This window comes from Nesoenas mayeri, assembly GCF_963082525.1.
Source record: "Nesoenas mayeri genome assembly, chromosome: 4".
Lineage (NCBI taxonomy): Eukaryota > Metazoa > Chordata > Aves > Columbiformes > Columbidae > Nesoenas > Nesoenas mayeri.
In genome coordinates this window covers 22,426,657-22,445,356 of record NC_137540.1, presented here as the reverse complement: position 1 = coordinate 22,445,356, position 18,700 = coordinate 22,426,657, and positions in this window count along the sequence as shown.

Sequence of the window (18,700 nt, the reverse complement as noted above, 5' to 3'; positions counted from 1 at the left end):
ACCAACCATGCTGTGGGCGTGATAGAATACTAAACAGTAGTAGCATATTTAAGGTTGAATTACAAATATTTGACTACATTAATCCGTGGCATAATGGGGCAGCTGTATTACTAGGCTGTCCTTAGGAAATTGAATTACACTAATAAATGGAAATGACTCTTATTTAAATGGAACACTATTTGCATAAAATAGGCCGGTGATAGGTCACCAGCTGTTAAATAGGTGTAAAATCTAATCTCAGAGTTCTAGGTCAAGGATGGATGGGCTTTTGTCAAAGATTTTCATATTTGGGCACTTAGCCCATATGTAAAAATTATGGAGTCAGAAGGGATTTTTTTTTTCAATTGAAGAAGTAGTTAGTGTGGTGTTTTTTTGTGTGTGTGTGTGTTTTTTTTTTTTTTCTTTTTCATTCAACAAAACAAATAATTGCCTTAACGGAAATGAGGAATAACAAGTGGGATGATGCAGCTTCATTCACCTCTGTGCGGTGGCCATGAGGCCTCTGGGTGCCTGGAGCTGTTTGGGCGGCTCACGCTGCACAGGGGCAGTCGGGCAGCTTGTGGGTCGCAATGGTTGGATGGGGCGCCAGTGGTCACCATGTGCGAGCACGAGGAGGAGCTGTTGCCGCCACGACCCAGGGTGCGATGGGGAGCTGCTGGGCACGGCGGTGCTGTGGGATCTTTTGGTTTAAAAATAACAAACACTAGCAAAACAGCACAGTGAAAATAATCTTGAACAGAGCACAGTCTTGGAAAGTCTGTTTTTTTTTTCTGTTTTTTGCAAGTAACTCTTTCTGCTGAAAGCAGGTAATTTGAATTTAAAACATTGATTTGCTCAAAGTCCTAATTTCCATCAAAATGGTGTCTTTCCAGTCAACAGGTTTTTATATTGAATATGACCCTTGTTTGTTTTCTTACAACAATTCTCTGAGTTACTCTAATGTGGAAGAAAATGAAGCAAGACGTCATGTGAATCACATGACCGTTTGTGTGGCATGCACGTGATGTTATGTGAGTGGTCCTGGTTTGGGCTCGATATATTTGTTACATGATGTGGAAGGGAACTTCTCTTGTGAAGTTAAAGAATTTTTTTCACTGAAGAACCTAAACTCTCCGTGTCAGAAGGGGATACACTCCAAACACATCTGTTTTGATTTTGCTTTCAAGACGGGTATTTAATACCCTTTTAAACATTAATGTCCTGGCTTTGTGTGTTCTCCTTCTATCTGATAAAAAAGAAAAGCATGATCATAATATATATCGTAGAAATATTTCCAGCATTTTCAGACCCAGCCAGCTGATAAATTTAACAACTTTCGCTAGTTCTGCTTGAGGTAAAACAAAACTCATACAGGATTATAAAGGGCTGCTGAATGCACATCTCTGAAGGAAAATATCCGCAAGGCTGTTTTTCCTTTTTCTGTAGAGTAAATGTCTGAGCCGGTCAACATTGAGAAATCACTTTTCATTTTGGGGAAGGAATATCCCTTCAAGCTTTACTCCTTTAGCCTTGTCAACTATTTATTTAGAGATACAAGGAATGAAGCCAATAAATACTGCAAGATATAAACCAGTTCCACTTTCCTGTAATTTTTAACCTATAGGCTTTTATCTTTATTCTGTACAGGTGGCCCAAGTCCCACAGTACTATGACATTTGGCAAATTGGGGAGGGGGAGGAAGGGGAGGAAGATCTTTGCAATTTAAGAAGAATATTGAGAAAGTCTACCTGGAAATTCTGTGGCACCAAAGATCCACTTTTACATTTAGATTTGTTGTTTACCTTTGTGTGATGCTGGTTTTTTTTTGTTGTGCTCCCCCCACATCAAGAGTGTACCTATCTTTGGCAGATTGCACATAATTTCAAATACTCTGAATCAAACCAGCTTCTCAATAAATATTCATCTAGATATTTAGATAAATAACTAAAACTAAATGTATATATATTTTTTTTAATTTAGATATCTGAAGTCAAACCATAGCAAACAGGAATAGGTAGAGGAGACTGATACTGTGATGTGTCAGTGAATATGTGAATGACCATTTTGTAAAAGGTAACATGGAACTTGCAGTTTATTAGCCAAGTTTGGGCCCAGTAAGACATTGGCTGATACCTGATATCCTATTGAGGTGTGTGTGGCTAAGTAGTTCTCTCTAAGCATGAGAGAAGATCAGAGCATTTCTCGAGAGAAACTGTCTACAGCAAAGTTGTTTTTACAAAAAGAATCCCCAAACAATGGAAAAGCAAAGAAAACTATCTCTGAACAACAACAAAAAAGAGGAAAAACTCTGAATTTTCTATTTTCATGAGCTCATACTTTCTTGCAGTTTTGGTGTCCTATTCCTTGAGTTAGTAACACAGGAATAGCTTAAATTATCTCTTTTCTTGCATGTCTTTATTCTTGTTCTGGTAAAAGTGCAAAATGGGCAATATTAATTCTTCTTTGCTTCAGTTAACATTCTGGTTCTCTAGTAGATAATGGACCAGCCAACTCTGAGATTTCACTTTCTCCCCAAAATAAAGCTTTCTGAAACCTGGAATTATACTTGCCAAAGTGAACGGAGTTATTGGTTTGGATCTCTTTTGCTATTTTCTTAATTTGGGAGCCCTTCCTTCTGGAATACAAGGATAAGATAGCTAGAGAAAGGGTACCGTGAGCTTATACTTAGTGTACTGTGCTAAACTTTCATGCTCAGCATGAAATCCCTGTTTCTGCATGTCAGAGTAGGCTTGAACTGCTACTGAAGCGAACTCAGAAAAGATTGAGTGACTTCTTAAAAAATAAGACCTCCTGGGTGTATTTGCTCACCTAACTGAATATTTCAGTAGACACAATGCAATTATTAATCAGAGCAGGACTAGCACAGAATGCGGGTAGTCCAACTTTCTTTGCTATGTTTATAAAACTTCCCAAATTCCATTAAGCAAACTTTTCCCTAAAACAATCCTGCAGTTCTGACCTTTTCTAGACACTCTTGAAATTAGATCTCCTGAGGTTTCTATGGTATCATCAGAAATGTGTCATGCATTAACGTTGTATTTGTTTAATCACATAGATACAGGCAAGCAGATTTATTCATTTTGGCCTTTGGTAGCTGCAGTCTTTCAGAGTGCTCTCCTCCCCATTAAGTTTTTCTAAAGACACTGTTGTTGGGCTTGGGTGTTGGTTTTTTTTTGTGTGTGTGTGTTTTGTTTTGTTTGTTTGTTCATTTTTCACAGAATCACAGAATCAACTGGGTTGGAAAAGACCTCAGAGATCATCAAGTCCAACCCTTGGTCCAACTCTAGTCCGTTTACTAGATCATGGCACTAAGTGCCATGTCCAATCTCAGTTTAAAAACCTCCAGGGACGGTGAGTCCACCACCTCCCTGGGCAGGCCGTTCCAATGCCTGACCACTCTCTCCGTAAAGAATTTCTTTCTAATATCCAGCCTAAATTTCCCCTGGCAGAGTTTAAGCCCATGGCCCCATTGTCCTATTGCTAACTGCCTGGGAGAAGAGACCAATCCCCACCTGGCTATAACTTCCCTTCAGGTAGTTATAGAGGGTGATGAGGTCACCTCTGAGCCTCCTCTTCTCCAGACTAAACAACCCCAGCTCCCTCAGCCTCTCCCCATAGGTCTTGTGTTCAAGTCCCTTCACCAGTCTTGTTTCTCTTCTCTGGACCCGCTCCAGCACTTCAGTATCTTTCCTGAACTGAGCGGCCCAGAATTGAACACAGTTCTCCAGGTGTGGCCTCACCAATGCAGAGTACAGGGGAAGGATCACTTCCCTTGTCCTGCTGACCATGCTATTTTTGATACAGGACAGGATGCCATTGGCCTTCTTGGCCACCTGGGCACACGGATGGCTCATGTTGAGCTTCCTGTCGATTAGTACCCCCAGGTCCCTTTCTGCCTGACTGCTCTCCAGCTGCTCTGTGCCCAGCCTGGAGCGCTGCAGGGGGTTGTTGTGGCCAAAGTGGAGGACCGGGCACTTGGCCTTATTGAACTTCATCCCACTGGAATCGGCCCATTTTTCCAGCCTATCCAGATCCCTCTGCAGAGCTCTCCTGCCTTCCAGCAGGTCGACACTCCCTCCCAACTTGGTGTCTCAATCCCCTCATCTGAATCATCAATAGAGATGTTAAACAGGACTGGACCCAACACTGACCTCTGGGGGACACCACTAGTGACTGGCCGACAGCTGGATGCAGCCCCATTCACCAGCACTCTCTGGGCCCGGCTCTCCAGCCAGTTCTTAACCCAGCAGAGAGTGCACTTGTCCAAGCCATGGGCTACCAGCTTTTGCAGGAGTATATTATGGGAGACAGTGTCAAAGGCCTTGCTGAAGTCTAGATAGACCACGTCTACAGCTTTCCCCTCATCCACCAGGTGGATTTATTATTATTATTATTTTTTTTTTTTTCCTAAGTGGCAAAGAAAAGTGTTCCAAGCATATAATTTCAGTAGTATCTTCTTCCCTTATGACTCATTATTGCTGAGATCAACACACTTTGGGATGTGCTCAGGAACTTCAGTACCTCTTTAATGTTTTCAAATAGTAACATTTGTGTATGTGTATGTTTATGACTTCATACTCTGCCTTACAGCTAGTCTTAGCCAATGTTTCTGGTTGTTAAATGGTTTAAGTTGTAGAAAATAAGGTCCCTGAACATTGCAAGAAGCAAGAGGATTACCATTATTGAATATTTCATTAAGCAGAACAGCAGCAATTCTGCAGAAACAAACCTACTTTTATTAGGGCCATACAGGCTTATTTAGAACTTGCACTGTATATTCAAGGGTAATATACACATTTTCTTTCTCATGGTAGTGACCTAGAATAGCCCTCCTTTCAGAGATGGCTGAAAAGGAGGAATCCAGTGGTGGAAGCCTGCAACCATTCTTGCTTGAACTTATGAAAATGTGTAATTATATACAGCCTATATAGGAGAAATATCTTAAAGAACAATTAAACATAGTCTTCATGGAATTGTTGTCATCACCTGACCTGGCTGAGTTGTGAAGAAACAATACAATGTGCAAATTGTCAGACATTTCATGAATCTGCAATCTGGCAGGACAAAGGGTAATTACACTAGATCAATTTCTAGAATGCTTTTGAGATCATTATCTGTGACTGTACTCCATCACTATCTTGTTCTACATCTTTATATAGTGAATTCAAAGTTTTGTGCTATCTAGATATAGCAAATAAATGAGCTCTCTTTCAAAGCTCAAAGTGTTGATAGCACTGTGAAGTATTAAATGAAAGTGTTGAACTGTGAGATAGATGTTCCAAACTTGAATGCAAGAAGGAAAAGACAATATCAGGTGGAAAAGCCATGGGATTAATGTTCTTATTAAGTCTTCTCATAAACATGTGTATCTGGCATTCAGAACAGTAATATACTGCATGCTGGGGAAGATATAGACATCCTGTAAAGCCTTTCTATGTGCTTGATGATACATAAAGAAATCTTGAAAGGTGTATGTTAAAGAAAGTTTTTCTGCTTGGTTTCTGTATCTGAAATTCAAATATTCCAATGACAATTCTCTGTTGTTTGAGGAGCTACATGACACATTAATAATCACAAGAACAAAGAGACTACAAATTGTACAGTACAGAGGAAAAGGCTTCAGGGTCATTCTGTTTAAAACAGAGTTTGCAAAGATGCGTAAATGTATTGAACACAAAACTGAGGAAATAACCAAAATAAAGAGATGATCAAAAATGTTCCACCTACCTAGCTACCCCTATGGGATATGTGGAGTTACTTAAGACACTGAAACAAAACAAAACAAAAAACCAACCAATCATACAAAAAAGTTTTACCTGTGTTAAATCAATATGTGCACATTTAGATGCAGAAGAAGGATGATCTTTGATTTCAAAGTGATATATTACAAATCAGGGGGAAGTTGATTTGTCCCTGCTTAGGAATAGAGAGACACCAGCACTGCTACTCTGAGGTTTGGCACTCCATCTGCTAGAGATACATGCTTTGGTGGTGCTTTTTTCTGTCTGATAATTGAGTGTGGAAAAACTATATGAGCATATTGCCAGGCTGAAGGGAGTGAGCTCTTAGTGGGTTAAAGCTGCATGTGTTGGATTGGATGTGCTGCAACAAGGTGAGAGGAGTTCACAAGATGAGTTAGAATTGACTGATTTCTGAATCCCCCTGTATTCTTTACTTTCAAATTACAGCTCACACTTGTATTCCACTTTGTTTAACTGAAATTAAGACACTTAATTTGCTTTTTTCCAAGTGTTTAGTTTCTCTCTAAAATACATGTTTGCAGCAGAGAGATTTAAATAATGATCTGTTTGCCAGTGTGCTGAGCTGATGTGGTGGGGCTTAGAGGAATGAGCATCTTCAGTTCCACCTTGCCCATAGTGCACTGTGGTATGATTATATGGGTACTAGAAGAAACAGAAAGCTTCCAAATTAATCTGTCTGTGTTTGTGAACACAGTATAAAACGTAAAACATTTTTAAAAATTAGAACATGTTAATTTGGAGAAGTAAATAGGAAGTAAATACAGAGGGAATATTTTTATTAAGGAAAGCTTATAAAGGGAGTGAGGGAAATGTACACTTATAGTGTACATTTTTTGAAAGCCATTAAATGTTTTTGCTATCTTTGGTTCTTCTAAAACAATTGCTAAATGTGCACATTCCTAATAAGATCTTTTCTAAAGTAATTTTTATGCTTAAAAGTGGTTTAGTTTGCTCTGTGCTTGTGAATATAGAACAGAGCTGTGTGGAGTGTGTGGTCCACTTGCACAATGGTTTGGAGTCCAAAATTAAATGCAGAGTGACATTGGAGAAGATGTCTGTTTGCATTTTGTGCATATGTTTGTAGTTTCCACGAGAAGTTTCTTATAGTTTTTCTTGTAGAAAAACATGATGACTTAGTGTCCCTCTTGAGCTGTCTGTGCTTATACATATACAAATAAATATATTTTAAATCTTTGTTATATCCCTTGTCTTTTTCATGGAGAGAATAAGTATAACTGAGTTGTTGTCTGAGATTGACTCTGTGAGTAGAGCTTTGGAGAATAAGAAAAAGGAGAGCTTTTCATCTCTCAGGCGAGACCTGGGATAGCTGACTGGACTATTAATTGGTTTCCCTCTCAAAGCCAAATAAGTTGACTGTGCCTTTTAGCAGGTTATATGTTATATTTACTGTATTTTTTTTACTCTAACTTCTTTGAGAAATCATAAAGTTCTAAAAAATCTAGGAAAAATTCTGTATTATTGCTTGTTTACATTTATTTTTATGGAGTTCATCATTGCCTCTTCAATATAAGATCTCACTAAAAAAATGCAGGATTGAGCTGTCTTTCCAATGATATACCTTAGAAACTTCAGTTCTTATATTAAGAAGAACTGAACCTTCCTTTTTGTATGTATAAACTTAGAGTTTAAACTGCTGATTTTTTTCTTTTGGATTTTAGTGGTCAAACTCGTATTTACATCCTGTAATCTTGATCAGACCCTATACCTAAACTAAACCTGAAATGCAGTAAAACTACTGAATTGTTAAGATTCACTTACTATTTTTAGAGTACCTACTTAGCCTTTTAAAATCATTGGTTATGTAATAACCTACCATATCTGCAAAAAGAACAAGATCTTTGGCTGCTTTGACCTAAAAAAAAACTAGTGATCATTTACAGCAGAAGATCTGACCCAGTTCTGCTCCCCAAAATCAGCTTTTTCTTTTGTTCTCTTCTGATCAGCATGGCATAATCAAACTGTGGAATGTTTCTTCCTTGTGGTAGCACCACATCTTGTGAACTTTCACACACCTGGGCTGTGCAGCTCCTAACTCTTTTGGAAAGGATTTTCTCAAGGCTGCAGCCTGTGTGCTCTGACAAGACTGTGTATGAACACATGCTCAGCCACCACCATGAGTAATGGAGCACACTCTAACCCATTATGGATATTTATTTGCAATCTTCGCTGATACTTTGCAAGTTGGATCTTCCCAAAAGTTGCTTTATACTTTTGATAATTTTTAAACATTTCTCAAACATCCTTATTACCATTTCAAACACTTTTCTCATAATGCCTCAAAACTGTTGACAATAACTTCCTTTTATCATCTGAATTCTAGCACTTTAAGGAATGTTCTTAGTGGAGCATTTTCCATTACAATTTGCAATTAAAATATTGGTGGTAGAATATAGAGATCTAAGTGTGTAATTTTAGAGACTTATCATTTTATCTCTTTAGCAGAGTAATTATATTTGCCTCCCATGAGCACAATGAAATGGCTCCTCACAGAAAAAGTTTTAGCTGTATTGGTGAGCTTTGGCTGCTGATTTCCACATATCCTCAAAGGAAGACAAAATTGCAGCTCATGAAAGACCTTCCATTTGCTTCTGTTTCTATCTAAAACTGATCATTCTATGTTTTTGTAGGATTGCCACTGTTTAGTATCCCCTTCCCATCCCCCACTCTTTGTGTGTACCTAGATAGAAAAGAGAATTGGAACCATAATGAGGGAAGAAAGTAGGTAGCAACAAGCAGAAAAGACCACAATAAAACAGAAAAAGCAGGAAAGAAGGATGGCCATGAGCGAATGGATTTTGCATTGAGATCTATAATCCTGACATTTTGGACTGCTTTATTGATTACTTTGAGTTTACCTGCATCTTTGTGACAGCATTTTGCATACACAACCCTGTTTACTGAAAATCCATGTGTGTGCCTGTTCCAGCCTCCCACATCTGTGGTTGCATTTGCATCTTCTAATATGTTTTTTAAGTGAAGATAGCAACAAGAACACATAGCTACTTTGAGGGCACATACATATCCACTGACATTTTATGTATCTATTGTAGTGTAGAAATGTGGCTGAAAATAAAACTTGTACTGGTGCACCATCATCAGTAGTAAAGGAACACTGAACTCAAAATCAATGGAAAAGCCTATTCAGAGTTTCCCTTTTGCCTTTTTTTTACAACAGGATTTTAAGATTCTTTGAGAATTCTGGGAAATCTCATTTAGTCTCCCCAAATCCTTGTGAATTTATGCAGGGTTCCAGTGGTGACACTCCCAAAGAAAAACAAAATATAGCTGTGCTTGTGGTTTCATCTTGTGTTGCTTTCAGTGTAACTTATTTTCAGCCTGAGTAGATCATGTAACCTTTCCTTCATACTTGGAATTCACAAATAAGATAAGCCTCCTGATCACTCCTAGAGTCCTTTATAAAAGAACATGAGAGATTTCAAGCTAAGATATATAATCTGGATTTTATTTTTGCAAGGTGTAACATATCTCAGTAATAAAGCAGAATTGGGCACTATGCTTCTGGATGTTCACTCTTAGTGGGTGTCACAAGTTATTGGAGTAAGCAAAAGGTTAAATATGTTTAACACTGAAATCTGATAAACCTCTAGAAGTAACCTTCTATACATAATTGTATCCTAGATCTTCATTAATATGGATTTAATTATTAAATAAAATAGAAAAAAATTATTTAAAAGATGGCATGCTTAAATACCAAACTCAGTTACATACATGAGTTGTGATAGTGATTTCCTTTCTTGTGACCATGGTTGCACAGCAGGTGCAAAAAATGTGTTCAAGTTTTAAAAGCACTTTGGTGTTGAATGTGGCAATTCTCAATAGCCTTATTTCCAAGTCAGAACAGAAACTGAGCTGTGCTCAGCCAAAATAACAGAAGTCAGTCTGTGGACTAGAACAAAGCCATCAATTTATTTCCTATTATCACAAAGAAGTGTTTAGATTGTAATGACTTTAAGCACATCTAGTAAGAACAGCTAATTCAGAAATTAAAGACTCTAGCATTAAGAAGTCCCAAATCCAAAAGCTGGTATTTATTCGAGTGGTTAATTTTTACTTCTGAGTGTTTAAAAACATATTTTAAAGTTATATTTACTCAGTATGAGATTTAAGCTTACACTGTAAGCTTGTAGAGATTGAGAAAAGATAAAATTTTGCTTTGTTTTAATTTTTTTAAACAGATCCTTGGATTTACCCTGTGCCTTCTCCTAGACAGTATGGTATTTTTGGGTTTCAGATTATATGTAAAGGTAAAGAAGAGTGAATCCTGCTCTGGTACAGAGAGTAGATATAATCTGATTAACCTATCTTATTAGAAAATGAAAGTTATCTTGAGTTTTTGAAAGGAGACGTATTTTTTAAAGTTTTCTCATGTTGAGTATATTCTTTGTAATGTTCTGCAAAACTTGAAAAGTTTTACAACATTAATATTAGACAAATTCAGTGGTTTTTAATTTTATTTATTTTGTTTTTTTTATTTCAGACTTTTTTATAAATCTATGTATTTCAAGGACAACACTCCTGATATTTCTTCGTACACATGAGCACATACCAAGAACTTGGTTGATTGACATTGCTATTGTCAAGTTCCATCGTGTCCCCTCCTGTCTAGAGCAAGCCTAGCATGTATCAACCCCCTTCCAAACCTTATGTGGATATTCAGGCATCTAATCCAAACAACAGTCAAATGACCTGACCAGTCTGTCCCCCGGGGATTTAGACACTGGCTTGAAAGCTTGAAGGGTGGTTTTCCCATCAGTAAGATTCCACCATCAGGTGTTTGGGTGTAGCTCTGTGCTGTGATTCTGAGACCTGACACCTGTTTCTATCTGCTCCAACCCCTTAGATCTTGATCCTGACTCTTGGATGTGTATCCCCCTGTCCTGCCTTCTGTCCCAGCTTGTCCTTGCTGCCAAACTGCCAGCCTAATTCTGCTCCAGCCCGAATCTTGCAGGATTGATTTCTTAACCCTCAGCTGAGTCTTGCCTTTGGCACCATTGACTGATTTGAATACTGATTTTAGCTTGTGTTAGCTTCTCACTGGTCTAAGCTGCTGTAGTAGATGGGCCAGCCAACAGCCTGAGGTCCTGTTTCTCTGTGGAAAGTAATTCAAAATAATGTGACTGAAAAGAGGTCTGTAATAAAAGCTCCTGATGCAAAATTGGAGACATAATGCTTTTGAGACCTAAAGAGCTTACTCAGCTCTGTCACTTTCAGTTAAAGGCTGCTGAGGAATAGATAAGAAGTTCTGAATATTGTGAAAATAAGACACCTGACCCAGTGTTTCCTTGATAAACAGAAACAATAAAAAAAAATGTGTTTGCCATAAATACTTCTCAGGACTTCCACAGACTTAACTGGGTTGTGAATAATGACACTCGCTAAACATTTTCTTAATCTACTGCACTTAAATGTCCCCAGGCGGGCTGTTTCTGGCAGCAAAATGATTTGTCTGCTCTGATCTTCCCTTTTTCTCTGCATTCTATAGTCTTGATATAAGGAAATGTAGGACTATGAAAAGCCAACAGATTCTAAAACAATCAATCAGGTATTGAGAATGAGTTAACATGCATTCTGTCTTCCAGTGCCTTCTGTTTAGGGCTTTTACACATATAAAAATCTAAATTTTCATGCAAGCAGACAAAAAAGAACTGACTTAAACTACTATCAATAGGATACTGCTGTCTCAATGAATGGGAATGTTTAGACTATATCCACAATGTGGTTTTTCAAATATTGCTTAAAAAAGGCAAAGAAAGGATCTGAAAACCTTTATTTGATTGTTCTTTAGGATTAAATTGCAGCATGACAACTTGCCTTAAACTCGTTCAGCGGCAGCCTATAGTTGTCCACCCCCAGATCAGGCAGGGAGCGATCTCTCAGTCGCAGCTTCTGCTTTGGTCCTCCATTCATGATGAGGAGGAAGCAATCTGTTACAGTCTGTTCAGCACAGGATTACTTCTCCTCCCTAACTGCTCCAGGTCTGCGGGCCAACGAGGCTGGGTATCCCGCTCCCACCACCCTGCTGTGCACGTCACTGTGTGCGGTGAAGAGTAGAAACCTCTGTGGAGTCACTGACAAAGCTGTGATGCTGTTCAGTGGAAAAGAGGAATGTGAGGCAATCTTGCAAAAAATCGTAACTGTTCTTTTAAAGGACATAGTTGTTTTTACTTTGTGATAGTCTCTCATTTGGGTCTATTAGTCAGAGACATATACCGTGGTTCTTTGAGCTGATAAATGTGAGCAAGCCCTATATATGTACTAACCTCCCTTTGTGAATGCTGGCAGATTAGATTGCAGTGCTGGGGTCATGAATGAAAAGAGAAACTTAATTTGACAGCATATTTTAAGAAAAAATAACTTATTATTTTATTGTTACTACCTGTGAATTTTTACTGTGGGTAGAGAAAGGTGAAGCTGGGCCTCAGCTATGTGGTGATGTTTGTTACATATCTTTGCAAGAAAGCCTTACATGCTTACAGTATCTGCAAAAATGTTGATTTCAAATATAAAGTTTTTTAAACTGTGCTACTTAATGCTTTCAAAGCTTTTACATAGAAGTATTTGTAAAAATATGGGCTTTTTTGTGGTTGTTGTGTTTTTTTCTTTTTTAATAGATATGCTAAAAGCCAAAACTGGCAAGTTATCCCTCTTTGAGCTAAAACTGATTGTTTCCTTTGGCTTCCTGGATTTTATCACTAAGATGTAGGAACTGATACATAGTGGCGAAAATACTAGGAATGTGGAAGAAAAATGTTTTCTAGTCATTTATTTAATGATTAATGCCAATATTATTCAAACCATACTCAAGCAACAGTCAAACTAGCTGAATATCTAAGTCTGCAGTAAAAACCAGTAAATTACTTGATTAAAAATGTCAGGATTAATTGTAAAATGTTTTTAGCAAATGACATTAGTCCATCTGTTTTATAAAGTAAGAGAACCAGAGCTTTTTCCATATCTTCTGGGAACAAAATCTAGCTAATTCTGTAAATGTTTATGCAGATTTGCTTGTATTCTTTTGAGTCTAAACTGTATACGAAATTATGAGTATTGTCATTCCTCTCATAGGAGAAGCTTAATACACTGTTAAAAAAAGCTAAATATTTCAATGGATTAAAAATATGAGGCAAGAGATTTAAGTCTGCAGGCAAATATCAGTTCTTAACAACAATATCACTGTCTTAACAACAGTGTTTATGTGTGTATCACTAGACATACATAAAAATACATATGAAGTCCTGAGATCCTACAGAAAGAGCAAAGTGGATACAGATACTTCGTTGGTAGTACAGAATGGATACAATCCGTTCATTCGTTAATGCCAAATGATTAGTAACCCGCCTTTTTTCGAACATTAATAACAAGAAGTATAACAGGCACTAATGTTCTGTGAGCTTATTATCATAACTCCTTAGGGTATTTCCATGACTCTCTTAAGGTTCGTACTACCTCTTGCAGAATGGAGAGGCAATACATATTTTTGTCAGCATTTCTTGCTGGCAGTCTTCTGCCAAGGACCCTGGAGAGACAATCCACATGAGTAGAAGTGTGCAAGTGAGGAGAGGCTGAGGGAAGAGGAATAGAAATGCTTCTCGTGCTGTCCTCTACTCACCTTTGTTGAATAAAGTTCATGTGAGTATCAAGATAGAGGAAATAGATGGATTTCAGGCAGTGCAAACTCTGGAGTAGCTCTGACTCTTTTCTTCCAGTAACCTACCGTGGCCTGCAAGAACCTAAGGGGCTTGCACGTTGGCCTGGAGCCTGTTTTTCATACCTTCTCTCAGCAAAAGTGTGAAATGTTTTAAAAAGAAGTTTGCTGGTTTTTGTGGTTTTTTTGTTTTTTTTTGGTTTTTTTTTTTTTTTTTTTTTTTTGTTATTTTCTGCTTGAAGTTACTCCTCGTATAAAGGCGTTTGAATGCAGAATATTTCTCTTTCAATGAGCTAGATAACTAAAGATGTGAGTTAAATCAAAGGTCTAGCTTATTTCTATCAGCCAAAAACAATCCAAGCCAAAGGAGCTGATGACAAATATGTGAGAAATCAGACATATTTCATGATAAGGAATCAATGCCAGAAACCTTGCATTGACTTGGTTCATCCTTATTCATGAACAGAGATGAGTCACAATCAGGCACTGGCTTGAACTTAGTTCAGCTTTTTCATTCTGTTGCCCACCTCTATTTCTGTCATATGGAATAATAATTTTCTAGTAGAATACAAGGCAAGTTTGAATTCTGTTTTTTTGTAGTAGGATGTTTTTGGTGTGTGTGTTGTTTTGTTGTTGTTGTTGTTGTTGTTTTGGTTTGTTTTTTTTTTTCCTTCAGCAAAGAAAACTGCAGCTTCAATGGTTGAAGCTTCTCTAAGTAGCTGAAAACAGAGCACAGAGAATTGTAATGGAAAAACATTGACTAATTTTGATGGGAAGGGCTGGTAACAATGCTCATGCGGACCATTCATGCAAAAGCATGGTTAAAGAAAGACTCATTTAGTATATTAGCAGCACTCTTAATGTTGAGTGAGGTGCTTCAAAGAGACCATCTGATTTATACTTTGAAAAAATAATGCTACGACTGAAACTCTTGCAAGACCTCTCATCTTTTATGATTGGACTTACTCAATAAGGTAATACTGCCATCTCCCGAATGGCTCATCCTGGCCAACAAAGTCTGATTAAATTTCTTCACCTTTCATTTATTGAGTTGAAATAGCATGGTTATTCCAACTCACTGTTAGTACATATATCTTCATGTTAGGCTATGACAGATCTGGTACTGGAAAGAAAATGGAATCCCAAAAGCCATATACCTATTAATATTTGCCAAACCTATGTTTTTTACAGATGGGTCCTATGTGAAAAAAATCCATTAATATTAGCATGTCTGATTGCTCTGGTGAAAATTAACTTTTACAGTAAAAGTCAGTTTTTCTTCCCCAATTTAACAGATTATGTTAATAAGAAATCTGTTTTCTAAATGAAAGACTTGGTGAAGAAAAGGCCAGAAACTGTAAGGCCAAGTGTTGGATGGTTCTGCTTTGTCTATGACAGCTAAATGGTTTTGAAAATCTGATCTTCAGAGCTGAAGGACTGCCAAAATTTGGAGGCTTTAGTAGGTGGCTCAGGCTAACTGCTAAATAGTGGTTGCAGAATCATACTCTCTCCTGAGTTTATTCAGTGTGGAAACATCTGTACCCTCTTTTTCCTCTTTGAAGAGATACTATTTACTGAGCTTCAGCAGAAGCGTAAGTCAAGCTTTAATTCCCTTTTGTGTCACCATTTTAGGTGATCTGTAGTCAGTCACACTTGCATAGAACAGAAAAAATGAAGGCTGGGATGCTATTTGTATCCTCAATATAAATGTCTTTTTAAGAAACAATCAGATTACTCCTGTCTGCTTCAGGCACATTTAACTCCTTTTTTTTTTTATGGTGTAAGAAAAATGGCAAATTTTTCTGTCAAAAATTTAAAAATGTTGTCGGATGGGGATATGTTATCCTTTTTAGATTCCAGCATAACTGTTATTCAGCTATGTGCTTCTAAAATGGTGGGGCTGTTGATAATTAACAGTATTACAAGTATATTTTCAAAACATGTAGCACAATTTGTGGGTGTTACACTTTATGGTTGCTCAATTGCATATTATAATAAGAAACTCTGGAGCAGATTATTTTTCTTTCTTGATTAATCACTATTCCATGGTCAAACACATATCAGAAAAAAACCCATACTTGTTTCATAACATGAAGGTACACAACTGATGGACATATGGGAAAGCATGTAAAATATTTTATTTCATAAAGGGCAGTGTTAGTTGGAAATAAGGTTTGCAAGAAGGAAGGAGAAGAAAGCTGTAGCACTGCAAATAAACAATGCATTTTCAAATACAGCTTGAATCATAAAATAAAAGAGGTGAGGAGATTTCACTTTCCAAGACAGGAAAACAGTTTGACCTTTATGAAAGATATTCACACTGTGTATTGTTCAGGCCCTTTCATGCTTTATTGATAAAATCAAAAGCTGTTTAGAGCAAACTAGAGTTAGCTTGATTTTGAAGCATTTGAAAAAAAGACAAGAACAGTTTGCAGCAGTGATAGAGCAGACTTTTGGTCTTCCAACCAAGGCCATAGTTGTTTGAACTACAATCTTGATTCTTTTCTCCATTTCCTCTGACCCAGTATTATTTCTTCTTCATCTTGTATTTTTGCATTACAGAAAAGCTTCACTGAATGGAATAGACTTTGTTTGGAACTACAGCTTTGTCTGTATTTCTAAAGGCATTTGTAGACAATCTTTGAGTGCTGCTATATTTTTAGTAGTTCTCTCACTTGCTTATTAAATACAGGGCTGAACAATAGTCATTACTGCACAAATACCAAGGTCCCAAAGTAGTACCATTCACTTCAATGAAGAGCTGCTGTGAAAGCACATTTGAAAAATAACCCATGGTGACAAGAGATGGGGAAGACGAGAAAGAAACTACGGTTCAAAGGGCTTTTTCTGAGGGAGCATAATTCATTCATGTGTGTACAAGATTCTTTTCCCTGTTGTTGGCATTTTCACTACAATAAAATAGGCCCATGGTAGTGCCTTGTGGGCAGAAAGTGAGTTCTGTAATGTGTATGACTGAAAGAAAGAAAGAAAGGCTGTGAAAATAGGGTATTAGTGGGAGACTGGAAATGAGCTGGGTCAGCTGGGAGGGGTTCTACAGGAGTTCTACAAGGGGCTGAAGGGAGAAGATTAAAAAATAGTAGCAAGGGGCAACAAAAGACCTGCAAGGTGTGGCAGGAGACATGTCAAGGAGTGTTAATGAAGACACATTGTCTTTTCTGAACTGGAAATTTTAGGGCCATCTTCCATCAACATCCCTGTGCCAATGCAAGGCCAAGGAGGGACACCCAAGGTATCCAGGTGTTTGCTAGTTTAATTCTTTTGTTTTCTGCAAAACTGTAAATCTAATATTGCTTTGGTGAAGATGAACTGTTGTGGTGGCATAATATTTTCATTATTTGCAAACACTTGTAGTACACTGCAATGGAAAACTCTACATTCATTTATATTTTCAGGTTATGTTTCTGTTCCTTTAAGACTGCTGCAAACTAAGAACTGTTGATTTTACTAAGGTCTTCCTCTTTTTAGAAATGAAAGTTTTCTTGAAAAAGTATCACTCTTTTAATGATTTATTTTGTTTTTGCCAAAAAGTATGTTTGTCTTGTCGCCTTAAGTTTTTTCTATGTTTATGGAGTTCACAATCTTTTTCTTCCTCGTTGTAAAAGGAATTAGTGTAGGAAGTAAGAAAAGATAAAAAGGCATACATTTTCTTTTCTCCCAAAATCTCAAGAGTAAAGATGAGACATATGACACTGTTTTCACTCATTCTAGCATTTCAACTTTTGTCTTTATTTCATAAATTATGTATTCCACATCTCAGCCTTTCATTTACATTCACAGATGTTTCAAGACAGGTCCACTGCTTTGTTCAGGAGACCCACATCATCACTGAACTCTGGCAATAGAAAAAAAGCCCAGGTCAGTGACTTTGCTTGCATTTCCATTTAAACAGGGTAGCTTTGTGGATCTGCCTCACCCAACATTTAACCAGTGAAGTAAAATGCATCCACACAAAACCAAACACCCACAATCCAAAAAACCCTCAGGCTTGTCAAAACTATTATCTGCAAATGCTATATGGGAACCTTTTTTATAAGTAGATTTCTGCCATTCAGGTTGAAGGCTCCATTTTCTTCCCTGGTGAGCATGCCAAGCAAGCAGCTGAGTGATACACTGATATTACAGGCACTTAGAAGAAATTTCAACATTTCCAGTGCACAAAAATGAAGCTGATGGACTGTCATGACATAAACACTTAGTATTCTTCTTAACACAAACAGGAAATGAGAACAAATTTCCAATGTATTTCTTGAATTTCTGTGATTTTCAAAGTGTTCTTGTAATGTGTTGCATGTAAACAAACCCATGTTCTCGGTTGGATAACCTGACTAAAACAGGCATTCTTGATTCTTCAAAGTGATTGTTGTTACTTCCCAGTATCAAATTCATTTCCAAAGCCTAGGAAATATTTAAGGGCATATAGTTTCAGTATATCTTCTACTCTTTTTCGAACACAATGTAAAATGCAGTCTAAATTGTTTATGATTTGAACCATGCATAGAAATAGTGCAAGTCTTTAATTGACAGTAAATTAACTATAACACTAGTGTGAGCCTACTCAGTAGCAGGATATACCAGCTCTACCACAGAACCTTTTAACAGAGTTTGTGCTAAGCAGAGAACACCATAATAGAAAGTTCAGTTTACAGAAAGCATGTTTATTGAAGTATTTCGTGCATGTAGATGTTTTCAACATAAGCTGGCAAAAATATTTTACACAAAACGTGCAAAAGTGCAACTACCTTTTCTAAACAAAACAAGGTGGTTCTGTTTACTTGTTAAGTCAGCTTTAGCAGTTCTTAGAAATGTCGTTTATTAAATGTCAAGCTAATTACTTGTAATATCAACCCTGAAAAGCAAGCCTTCGTGAGTGCACATTCAGAAGTCTTATTCTTCTCTATTTGCAGTCTGCCTGGTACATTTCTAGTAAACAAATTTATATTTTTCTGAATATACTAAACTGTTTGCTAAATATGTATCTTTGCTTAGAATATAGAAGGATGTTTCATAATACTTTGATGAAAGATAATGCAGAATATATATTTTTCTAAATAACCAGGTTTTAAAAATTTGGCCGTCATACACAACAAATTAATTCTAGCAAATATCCCATGTCTGGCAGGGACCAACTCCATTTCTGTGGGGTAGTGGGGATTGGTTTTATTCCTGCTGCTGAACCTGACACTAAATGTACAATTAGTGCCAATTTAGTAGCTATTTCTATACCATGAAT